Here is an 11,967-nt window from a genome sequence, read left to right as displayed (position 1 = left end):
GGAACCAACAGATATTTGCTTGGGACTAGCACACATCTTCAATGTACAAGTACTGGTGATCTCATTTGTTAGGTCATACTGGCGCCTGCCACGTCAGAATGCAAGTCAATGTAGGGAAGGGGGAGGAAATGATGATGCAATCACTAGCCCACTGCAAGCCGAATATACCTCTGCACTTGCCACGAGTTCATGCGGATTTTGTTGCAATTTTTGGGTTAGGTTCGAGAGGCAGAGGTCTGTCTTGGTTAACGGGAAAAAAGAAAAAACAAAAAGGAAGAATAAAGAAGGAAGAAAGATGGAAGAAGGCAGAAGGAAGAAAAAAGAAGGAAGAAGAAAGAAGGAAGAAAAACGAAGGAGGAAAGAAGAAGGAAGAAGAAAGAAGGAAGAAAAAAGAAGGAAGAAAAAAGAAGGAAGAAGAAAGTAGAAAGACGAAGGAAGGAAAAAGGAAGAAAGAAGAAGGAGGTTGAAGGATGGACAAAAGAAGAAAAAAGAAAGAAGGATTAAGGAAGAAGGAATAAGGAGGAAGGAAGAAGGATGAAAGAAGAAGGAAGTAGAAAGAAAGACCACTCGTAAACTGAAGTTATTTTTTAACTATTCGGCCAAACGGCATTCGGCCAAACGACCCGTTCGGCCAAACGGCATTCGGCCAAATGGCGTTCGGGGCCAAACGGCATTCGGCCAAATGGCCTGACACCTCAAAAACATCTATGATTATTGTTTGGACTCTGATTAACTTTAAAATCACCTTCTGCTAAAACACAATTTTTTGCCATCCAATGACTTCATATGTTTTTACCAAAATCATGGGTAGGACAATGCTTTGACTGCCCCACCCAGAAAAATCATGCGTTGGACATGTCCTACCTGTCCCACCCACTCCCAGTGCCACTGCAGCGGAGCATGGTGAAGGCACTATGTATCTTCAATTCAACTCCGAAGGAACCAGAACACACAGCCAAGTGCATCGCGCTTCAAAATTCTGACAAAACACCGAATTCTCATGAATGACTGAAGGATTTTTGCAAATGATGCAATTGAACATTTGCAAAAATCCTGAAACGAAAAAGCGTTCTATTTTTGTTATTAATTTTTCATTATCACATGCTTATTATAATGGGACCCTCCTTAGACGCGCACCATGCTGAGGGTGGCTGGGTTCGATTCCCGGTGACGGTCTAGACAATTTTCGGATTGGAAATTGTCTCGATTTCCCTGGGCATAAAAGTATCATCGTGTTAGCCTCATGACATACGAATGCAAAAATGTTAACTTTGCTTAGAAACCTCGCAGTTAATAACTGTGGAAGTGCTTAATGAACATTAAGCAGCGAGGCGGCTCTGTCCCAGTGTGGGGATGTAATGCCAGTAAGAATAAGAAGAAGAAGATGCTTATTGTGTTTTTTCTGATATTTTGTTTGAGACTCATATTTTCAGCAGTAGCTTTTTCGATTACAATCAATAAACAATGTGAAAAGGGTTGCTGAGATACAACCAACCCAATTGAGCGTCAGAAGCAGTTGCTGTCAGATTTATTTATAGCAGCCGCCATTATGACTAACGTGGAAAGCTGAATAAGTAGTAGATGTCACACTTTTCACACCTCATTTCTCACTTTTCAAATGACCTATTCGGCCAAATGTCCTGCTCGGCCAAATAACATGTTCGGTCAAATGACCTATTCAGCCAAATGATCTGTTCGGCCAAATAACCTATTCGGCCAAATGTCCTATTCGGCCAAATGTCCTATTCGGCCAAATGTCCTATTCGGCCAAATGTCCTATTCGGCCAAATGTCCTATTCGGCCAAATATCCTATTCAGCCAAATGTCTTATTCGGCCAAATGTTCAATTCGGCCAAATGTCCTATTCGGCCAAATGTCCTATTCGGCCAAATGTCTTATTCAGCCAAATGTCCTTTTCGGCCAAATGACCTTAATCAGCCAAATGACTTTTGGCCTAATGGTCTGTTCGGCCGAATAGTATATTCTGCGAAACAACTTTCAGCCAAGTGGCCTTTGAATGGTATTCGGTCAAACAGCCCTTCCCCATCTTTTTCTCAACGTTTCGGCGATTGTATTTTCTTCAGGAGGAGACAGGAAGACACATCCTATATTTCAAAAACGATGATAGATAGACACTCGGTGTCTTCAGCAAAAAAAAAAATAAAATAAATTACACTACAACTTTTCCAAAGACACCATATTTACAAATCGTTTATTAAAAAGCGCCACCTGTGGCAAAAATTAAAACTACAACTTTTTGTGATTTGATGCGCCATATTTTTGTAAAATTTATTCCCGAAGACACTGATGCAAAAAAAACAAAACCTAAAGTGGTTGAAAAAAGATATACGATTTTCGCCAATCGAACAACTGCACAGTGGTTAAAATCCCAAAAAACATGATCGTCAGCATTTTCGGTATGAAATCGTTTTTTGAATGGCATAGATGTTCAGCAAGTATGTTGCGAGGGGTATCATTTGAGAAAATTTTATTTTTGATTAATTCTCGCTTAACTTTTCAAAATGACCTAAATAAATTTTTTTTCATGAATTAATTTTAGTACTGCAATCAAAAGCTTTCATATTGGTCTGTTGATTGCGCTATTCAAATTAATTCATGAAAAATGTTATTTAGGACCTTTTGAAAAGTTAAGCGAGAATTCATCTAAAAGCGAGATAGGAATTTTTTTTCAAAATTTGTTGATACAAAATGGCGTCTTTGGGAAAGTTGTATATAGAAAAACTTTGTCAAAGACACTACGGGTCTATCCATTGAAAAGAAAAAAAATATGACTCAATTTAAGATAATAAGTCATTTAGGTATTCAATGAATATTCTTACATGGTCGAATTTTTGAAGTCAACAATGTTCTAGAAACTTATTCAGCACTTAAAAATACAACTACTAAATCATAACAATAAGGGATTTCGAGAATTATGAAAAAAAAAATTACACATTTTTCACACCAAAATATCTCGCAAGGTTGCAAAAAGTGGCAGCCAAATCAATGCACATTCAAAAGATAAGTTTCAAAGCTTTCTATTCCAAGTGGTTTTATATGTATCTCGTTGTATCTTCGTCAGATATTTGTTATTGAACCGATATCCAAATTTTTACTTCTAATTAAAAAACTGCGCTGCTAAACGCTAGCGAAACATGGTGTGTGTCAGTGGAGAGCACTCAACGGCTGCAGGTGTTCATCAACAGATGCCTGCGGTACATAATTCGGTGGCCTCTCAACTGGTTCTCAAACAACGAGCTCCATCGTCGTTGTCACCAGAAACCGAAAGCAACAGAAATTCGAAATCGGAACCCAGCGGGACATTGCAGCAGAGACAGACCCAGAGGCTGATGGTGGTGAAACCTGAATAAAGAAACAAAAGAAGTCGTTAAGAAAATTATTTTGAGCTTTTTAGTGGAATGTTTTCACTTGTCATAAGACGAGTTTGTACAATCCCATTGAATTCCACCACTTAATTGTATCTTGACAGATACGTATTTCAACCTCAACAGTAAGGCCGTCTTCAGTGTCTCGTACTTGACTCGACTTGTCGACTCAAGTCGAGTCAAGTACGAGACACAGAAGACGGCCTTACTGTTGAAATCGAAATACGTATCTGTCAAGATACTTAATTGTGGAATGCAATGAGATTGTACAAACTCGTCTTATGACAAGAAAAGAAGTCGACCGAAATCTAATTAGGCAACAGGAGCGATAGCTGGACATCGCTCAGGATGGAGATCTTTCAAGACGGCTCTCTGCACCACCGAACTCCGTGGTAGTTGTTTGTGACTGTTACTGAATCGGGAGTCTCTCATTAAGTAAGTACTACATCAACACTGTCTTTACCCTTCCGATAAATATGGGCGTAGTTAGGAGTAGTAACCCTCATGCCTGTTTACGGTTGATGTTATAAACGATGTGCAACCATTGACCGAGCGGAATGCAGAAATCTTTTAAGTAGGTATTGCACTCCGTCCTTAGTTTAAATAAATTTTGATTGTTATTAATTAACGACTGGAAAAGTTGTTGCATCAAGGATCTGGCTTTCTCAGTCTTTGTGTTGTTCAAAACAGGTATATTTTGAATTGCCCGACGTTTCGGCAGGATGTGTTCTGCCTTTTTCAGGGGAAAATGATCAGTCAACCGTTTTTCGTTTTAAAAGATATGTCTGTTTCATGTTTTTGGGCTTCTTGTATGCACCACAATTTTGAACATTAAAAATAATAAATTGATAAACAAAACGGAAAAACACTGCACATTAAATAATACTCAACGACTATTTATTTGATAATTTTCCCTTGAAAAAGGCAGAATACATCCTGCTGAAACGTCGGGCAATTCAAAATATAGCCGTTTTGATCAACCCAGAGACTGAGTTGATAATGAAAATTATAATGAAATCGTTGAATAGTTGATAATATGATCTACTTTTTCAAGTTACCTATATATAAGAAGTTATAAGTAGAAATATTAACTTATTCTTGCAGGAACCGCTTCTTTAGCAACACTTTCGCTCTCATGCACGACGCAAAAATCTCTTTGTATGTCATTCATATCACGTAACATCTTCTAAAAAGGAGGTTGAGGGTTTGAGTCCCGCCAAGACACGTGGATTCTTTTTCGCAAATTTCATATCAATTTGTCCATTTCGAAACATGTGCTGTCCATATGCACAGCCAAGATATTTAACAAAAAATCTTCTAAAAAGTTAGAAATTGTGACGCTTACGAAGGTAAATATTCTGTCCAACTATTTCGAAGGATTTTTCCCATTGTGATTCGATTCATTACTGTTGTGTATGATCCAACGAAATTTTCGGTGTCGATTCAGGCCGAAAATCAATCACCATTTCGGAGACTGTGAAGCCGAGCAGCCACGCAACTTGAACTTCGAAATCGGTTTCCCAATTCGCCCTCTAATGAGCTATTCATCCGAGCAGAAGTCGTTATTTGTTTTTATTTATGATAAATTACATTTCACTGGGCGTATCGGCCTCGTGGGAAAACACGAGGAGGGGGCGTTTCAGAAAATTAAACCAACAGCTTCTGGCCAGTGAACATCAAGGAGGTATGTATTCCTCAACATGATCGGGTGGAATTTTTCGTATGCATTCCCCACGGAGCAAAGGAAAGTGGAGATATTTTCAATGTAAATAAATTACGCCAACATCGTACGTGGAGAAGAGAAATGAGCTTGGCAATTTTTAGATACATGTTCCTTGGCTTTGAATTATTGAAAATATTTTTTTTACATTAAGTTGAATGAAGTTACTAAGATTTTTCTCATTGTGTTGCGATTCATTACTAAAAGCGGATATATTTAATTACCTACAAGATTAGAATTACATTACAAGAATTACATTGTTAATAGCCAATTCAAGTAATCTTTTAGATTGGGTGCCGGGTGCAAACAATTCAGGTTTTGTTCATTGGAAAGGGCTTTTATCCTTAAACAAATTAGTTTCATAATCCACCCATGACCTAACGTTTCGCTCATTTCTCATCGTGACAGTCCCATGGCCATCAACTAAAAACAATGAACGACAGTCGTCGATCGTCGACAGGGCTTCTGTACGATTTTCTCCCACGTGCACATCCATTGGAATCGAGGATTAAAGAGCATCGCAACGGGTTGATTAATTTATCAATTTCTATCATTACGACATTTCACTATTTTTCAACCGTTTGTAGGCAAAAAATGCCATTCCCGGCTGATCAGCCGAGTTGGCCACCCGGCATGGGCCCCCCTTGATTGCTACCCCAGACAGAAGTTGATGCTGATGGGTTCGAGCTCACTCACCGATCTGAAGCGGAGCTGGAAAAAAAAATCGCGCAATCCGAATCCAATTTATCACCGATCGGACGACGGTCGGTCGCTAGATCGATCGATCGGTCAATTTAGTGTAGAGATTGTGGTACATAGATCGCTGCCATCAGAAATCTATCCGAGCTCTTCAAATGATGAGAAATTGCTCGCGGTGACGTTTGCAATCAATCAGCAGAGCGGGTGCCAGACAAAACGATGGGTGCCGGTAAATCTCGTCATTATTAGGTACTGGTTCATGATACTGCTCAACATTCTTGACGGAAGAATGTAGGTAATCGGTAGGCCTGGGATTTGTGTTCGTTATGAAGAAGGTTCGATTGCTTAGGAAGCAGAAGTTGACGTTGGTTTGATCACCTTGATGGTATTAAACAGTATTCATAATCGAATATGTACACATTTTTACAAGTTTACTCATCTGCTTTTTCATCTTATAGCTCCCATATTTATCATAACAAGGACAAATAAATAAAAAGCGAATTGCTATGGTTCCCATTCCTAAAAATTGGAGATATGATTACCCCGACAATAAGAGCTTCAAAATTTATTGGAATCATCTCACTTTTTTATTTTGATTAGGCCGATACAAATATTAAATTTATTTCATGTCCGACAGCTCTTGGAATGTACGAGGTGGAGGGTATAAAAAATATATGCAATTAGTCCATGGACATTTTTTTAATTTTAATGAAAAATGATGGCAAAGAATATGAATATTTGTAACATATTTATCCAGTAATTGAAAAAAACTGGAACTTGATTTTGAAGAATGTTTTTGCTGATGTAAACTCAAAGTAAACTGTTGAATCTTCAACACAAAAATTCTCCATAATCCATAACACCAAAGTACTGCTAGAATTATAAGCTTTTATTTAAGTAAAATATGAATATAGTTTTAAAATAAAACTCTATTGCTTTGTAAAAATAGCTAATCAAAGTTACACAATACATAGGCTATATGGAACATTGGTTTCCTTCTCATCCCCATGTACATGTGGTATTTATAAACTGGGATCCAATCGTCACACACTCAGTCTTGTGTCCTGAGGACTTTTTGGGGGACATAGGGCCAACGTAAAAGATCTCCAATCTCCATCCTTGAATTGGGCCCTGATTCCTATCGTCTTCATTTATTTCTCTGTTTGTTTGGGTTTCGTCGCCAGAAGATCCTAGGTCTGCCCTTGCTGCAATGTCCTGCCGGATTCCAGCGCTTGCATGCAAATTTTGCCTCCACTCTTACGTGGTGTATGGCAGGCCTACGTTCATTCACACTGTAGAGTTGCTGTTGATATCGGATTTCGATGGCATCATCGATGGGACTCAATAATCAGAATCCAGTTGTGAGGCCACCACGTCCGAGCTGTAAAACGTTGACATCGGTTGATTTTTTTTATTCAGACTAAGGCCGAAGTGGCCTGTGTGGTATATAAGAGTCTTTTCCATTCGGCTCGGTCCATGGCTACACGTCGCCAACCACGCAGTCTACTACGGACATCGGTTGACGAATACTCGCAAATCTATGTGATTTCTGCTAATACGCACCAAGTATCACTGGCGTATAGCATCACAGACTCCACGTTAGAGTTGAGTATTTGGGGTTTGATGCATTGCCTAGACCGCCGCCTAATGTTGACTGGCTTTGGTTTTCGACCTTCTGCAATGTTTGCCCGCCTACCGTGGAGTTGGAGATGTTCACATCCAATGATTCAGTGTTGTTGGTGTTGATGAGGGGAGCGTTCAAGATTCAGACGATCGAAGGCTTTTCCGTGGTCAATCAGTACCAAATAGAAGGACTCTTGAAATTCATTGACCTACTCTAGGATGATGCAAAGCATGACAGTATGGTTCTCACATGATCATCCGGCGGAATCTTGCCTGATGCCGTCGGAGAACCAATATTCAGCCTTCCTGAGTCCGTAAAAAAGCAGCGATGACATGGCGTCTTATAATTGGCAAGATCCAACTACGCATTTCCAGAATTCAGTGGCGGGAGAGTTCACACGGGTGTCGATTCACCATAGACCGACTAGAAGATCCAGCTGTGAAGAGATCGTTTGTTGAAGAATATGGAACTCAGGTAGTGGATGTTCTGGAAGGTGGCAGCTTAGAATAGAAGTGGGCGGCGAAGAATGCTTTTATCGAAATCGGTGAGATCAACTTGGATGAGCTGCGCACTTAGAGAATAAAATGGATTACAGATGTAACCCGAATGGAGTCAATCATTTCGAACAGCTTATTCAAGTCTTAGCCAGCGTTATTCAAAGAGCAGTCATCTAAAGGCGCCCTCAAGGTAGATTGGCAGTCGGCGGAGGTGACCCTATGCTGTCTGTGATGTCTGTCTAAATCACAAAAATCTGTTTGCCGCATTGGGATTCATTCATTCATTTATTTAGTCTACATCTAAACAGATAACACTGAATCAAAAATTTGACGCCACAATACACGGTTCGAGGCCGCATCTCTCCATCCTCGGATACGCCTCACGCTCGCCAAGTCGTTCTGCACCTGGTCTGCCCATCTCGCTCGCTGCGCTCCACGCCGTCTCGTACCTGCCGGGTCGGAAGCGAACACCATCTTTGCAGGGTTGCTGTCCGGCATTCTTGCAACATGTCATGACCATCGTACCCTTCCGGCTTTAGCTACCTTCTGGATACTGGGTTCGCCGTAGAGTTGGGCGAGCTCGTGTTTCATTCTTCGCCGCCGCCGTGGTTCATTCTTCGTCTTTTTCCACACTGCCAAAGATGGTCCTAAGCACCCGTCTCTCGAATACTCTGAGTGCTTGCAAGTCCTCCTCGAGCATTGTACATGTTTCATGTCCGTAGAGGACAACCGGTCTTACTAACGTCTTGTACATGACACATTTGGTGCGGTGGCGAATCTTTTTTGACCGCAGTTTCTTCTGGAGTCCGTAGTAGGCCCGACTTCCACAGATGATGCGCCTTCGTATTTCACGACTCCGCGACCGACACGCGATCCGAACGAACTGGAGTTCTTCTTCCTCTTCTTATTGCCATTACATCCCCACACTGGGACAGAGCCGCCTCGCAGCTTAGTGTTCATTGAGCACTTCCACAGTTATTAACTGCGAGGTTTCTAAGCCAAGTTACCATTTTTGCATTCGTATATCATGAGGCTAACACGATGATACTTTTATCCCCAGGGAAGTCGAGACAATTTCCAATCCGAAAATTGCCTAGACCGGCACCGGGAATCGAACCCAGCCACCCTCAGCATGGTCTTGCTTTGTAGCCACGCGTCTTACCGCACGGCTAAGGAGGGCCCTGAACTGGAGTGTTCGCCCGAAATCTTCACACAGTTTTGCACACCATCCACCATTGCTTTGATCAGTCTGGTAAGCTTCCCAGGGAAGCTGTTCCTGTCCATAATTTTCCATAGGTCTACGCGGTCTATACTATCGTATGCCGCCTTGAAATCAACGAGCAGATGGTGCGTTGGGATCTGGTATTCACGGCATTTTTGAAGGATTTGCCGTACAGTAAAGATCTGGTCCGTTGTCGAGCGGCCGTCATTGAAGCCGGCTACGGCTACGAAGCCGGCTTGATAACTTCCCACGAACTCATTCACTAATGGTGACAGACGACGGAAGATGATCTGGGATATCACTTTGTAGGCGGCATTACCCGAGTAGACGAAAATAGCTCAATAATATCAAATGTTGATAAGATAGCAAAATGAGATATGGACATGATTGATATAAGAGATAAAAGATCAGACGATAATATCAAAATTTTGCATTAAAATATCATCAGAAGATCTGCTATGCTATTTGTAATAAGTGATCAATATCATGTGCCATTAGTTTGTTCTTATCCATAGCATATCTTGATATTTAAATGATATTTCGGTGCAAATTTTTGATATTGTTGCCTGTTCTTTTATCTCTTATATCAATCAAGTCCATATCATGTTTTGTTATTCTGTTCATGGTTTCTGCCCGGGTAAGGATGGTGATCGCTCGAAAGTTCTCACACTCCAGCTTGTCGCCTTTCTTGTAGATGGGGCATATAAACCCTTCCTTCCACTCCTCCGGTAGCTGTTCAGTTTCCCAGATTCTGCCTAGCTTTTCCGGGCCCATCTTGATGAGCTCAGGTCCGATACCATCCTTACCAGCTGCTTTATTGGTCTTTAGCTGTTGGATGGCATCCTTAATTTCCCTCAAGGTGGGAGCTGATTGGCTTCCATCGTCCGTTAAACTGACGTAGTCATCTCCTCCGCTGCCTTGACTTTCACTGCCTGTACTCTAAGCGCCATTCAAATGTTCCTCTAAGCGCCATTCAAAATCACCACACGTTCGTCCGTCAAGATGCTCCCATCCTTATCCCGGCACATTTCGGCGCGCGGTACGAAGCCTTTGCGGGATGCGTTGAGCTTCTGGGAGAACTTGCGTGTTTCTTGAGAACGGCACAGCTGTTCCATCTCCTCGCACTCCGCTTCTTCCAGGCGGCGTTTCTTCTCCTGAAAAAGGCGAGTCTGCTGTCTCCGCTTCCGTTTATAACGTTCCACGTTCTGCCGAGTAACTTGCTGCAGCGTGACCGCCCGCGCTGCGTCCTTCTCCTCATGAAACTGTCTGCACTCTTCGTCGAACCAATCGTTCCGTCGACTTCGTCCCATATACCCGACGTTGTTCTCCGCTGCGTCGTTAATGGCTGCTTTGACTGTATTCCAGCAGTCCTCAAGAGGGGACCCATCGAGCTCACCTTCTTCCGGCAACGCTGCCTCGAGATACTGCGCGTATGCAGTGGCGACATCAGATTGCTTCAGTTGCTCTAGGTCGTACCGCGGCGGTCGTCGGTACCGAACATTGTTGATGACGGATAGTTTTGGGCGCAGTTTCACCATCACCAGATAGTGGTCAGAGTTGATGTTAGCGCCACGATATGTCCTGACGTCGATAATGTCGGAGAAGTGCCGTCCAGGCGGCGAAATCAATTAGCCGTAGGCCGTTTTCGTTCGTCAGCCGGTGGGCGCTGAACTTTCCAATAGTCGGTCTAAACTCCTCCTCTAGGCCAAACTGAGCGTTCAAATCTCCTATGATGATTTTGATCGTGGCTTGGGCAGCTGTCGTACTCACGTTCCAGCTACACGTAGAATGCGTCCTTATCATCATCAGTGCTTCCGGAGTGTGGGCTATGGACGTTGATTATGCTGAAGTTGAAGAATAGGCCATTGGGGCAAACGGATGCAAGGGATTTTAAAATAGGGTCAGAGCCTGACAGAGTCTGACATTATTCGGGTAGTCGCTAATGTGAGGCAAGGATGCATTTTATCTGCACTGTTACTTCTTAGTGTTATCGAAAAATCTTGATGGGTGCGATTGATAGTGTACAATACCTTGAGCTGCTTTGGTAGTTGATTGCTGTGGAAACGAATGTGTTTAGGCAAAGATAACGCAGATGATGTCTAAATTTATAATTCTATCTGCCTTACAGCTGGATATCGTGTGCCGAGCAACATAAAAGCCATTGAGCGCCCTCAGGTCCTCTTCAACTGCAAAAAGCCATCGTGTACGCGGCCTTCCACGAAGCCTGCGGCCTCTTCCGGGTTCTCTACTAAATATTAGCTTCGCTTGACGTTCTTCCGGCATACGAACAACGTGTCCAGCCCACCGTAGTCTGCCGTGTTGTATAAGCTTAATCATATCCATCCCTTTATACACCTGGTACAACTCGTGATCCATGCGACGCCGCCAGATACCGTTTTCCCGTTTACCGCCGAGTATTGTCCGCAGCACCTTATGCTCAAACACTGCGAAAGCTCTCCGATCAGCCTGCTTTAACGTCCATGTCTCATCCAGCACCATTTCGCTACCACCACCACTAATGAACCCACGTTGATTGCCAGCAACCATGTACTTCGTTTTGCTGGTATTGATCGTGAATCCAATCCTCGCTGTCAATTCCGATAATATCGATATCGTCCGCAAATCCCAGGAGCATATGCGATTTTGTGATAATGGTACCGCTTCTTTGCACACCAGTTCTCCTAATCGCTCCCTCGAGCGCTATATTGAACAGTAGATTCGAGAGTGCATCACCCTGCTTTAATCCATCTAAGGTAACAAGTGACGTCGATATTTCATCTGCAACCTTTACACTTGATTTCGATCCGTCCAACGTTATA

Source organism: Armigeres subalbatus, chromosome 3, assembly GCF_024139115.2.
Source record: "Armigeres subalbatus isolate Guangzhou_Male chromosome 3, GZ_Asu_2, whole genome shotgun sequence".
Lineage (NCBI taxonomy): Eukaryota > Metazoa > Arthropoda > Insecta > Diptera > Culicidae > Armigeres > Armigeres subalbatus.
The sequence above is the reverse complement of the archived record's forward strand: the minus strand, read 5'-3'. Positions refer to the sequence as shown.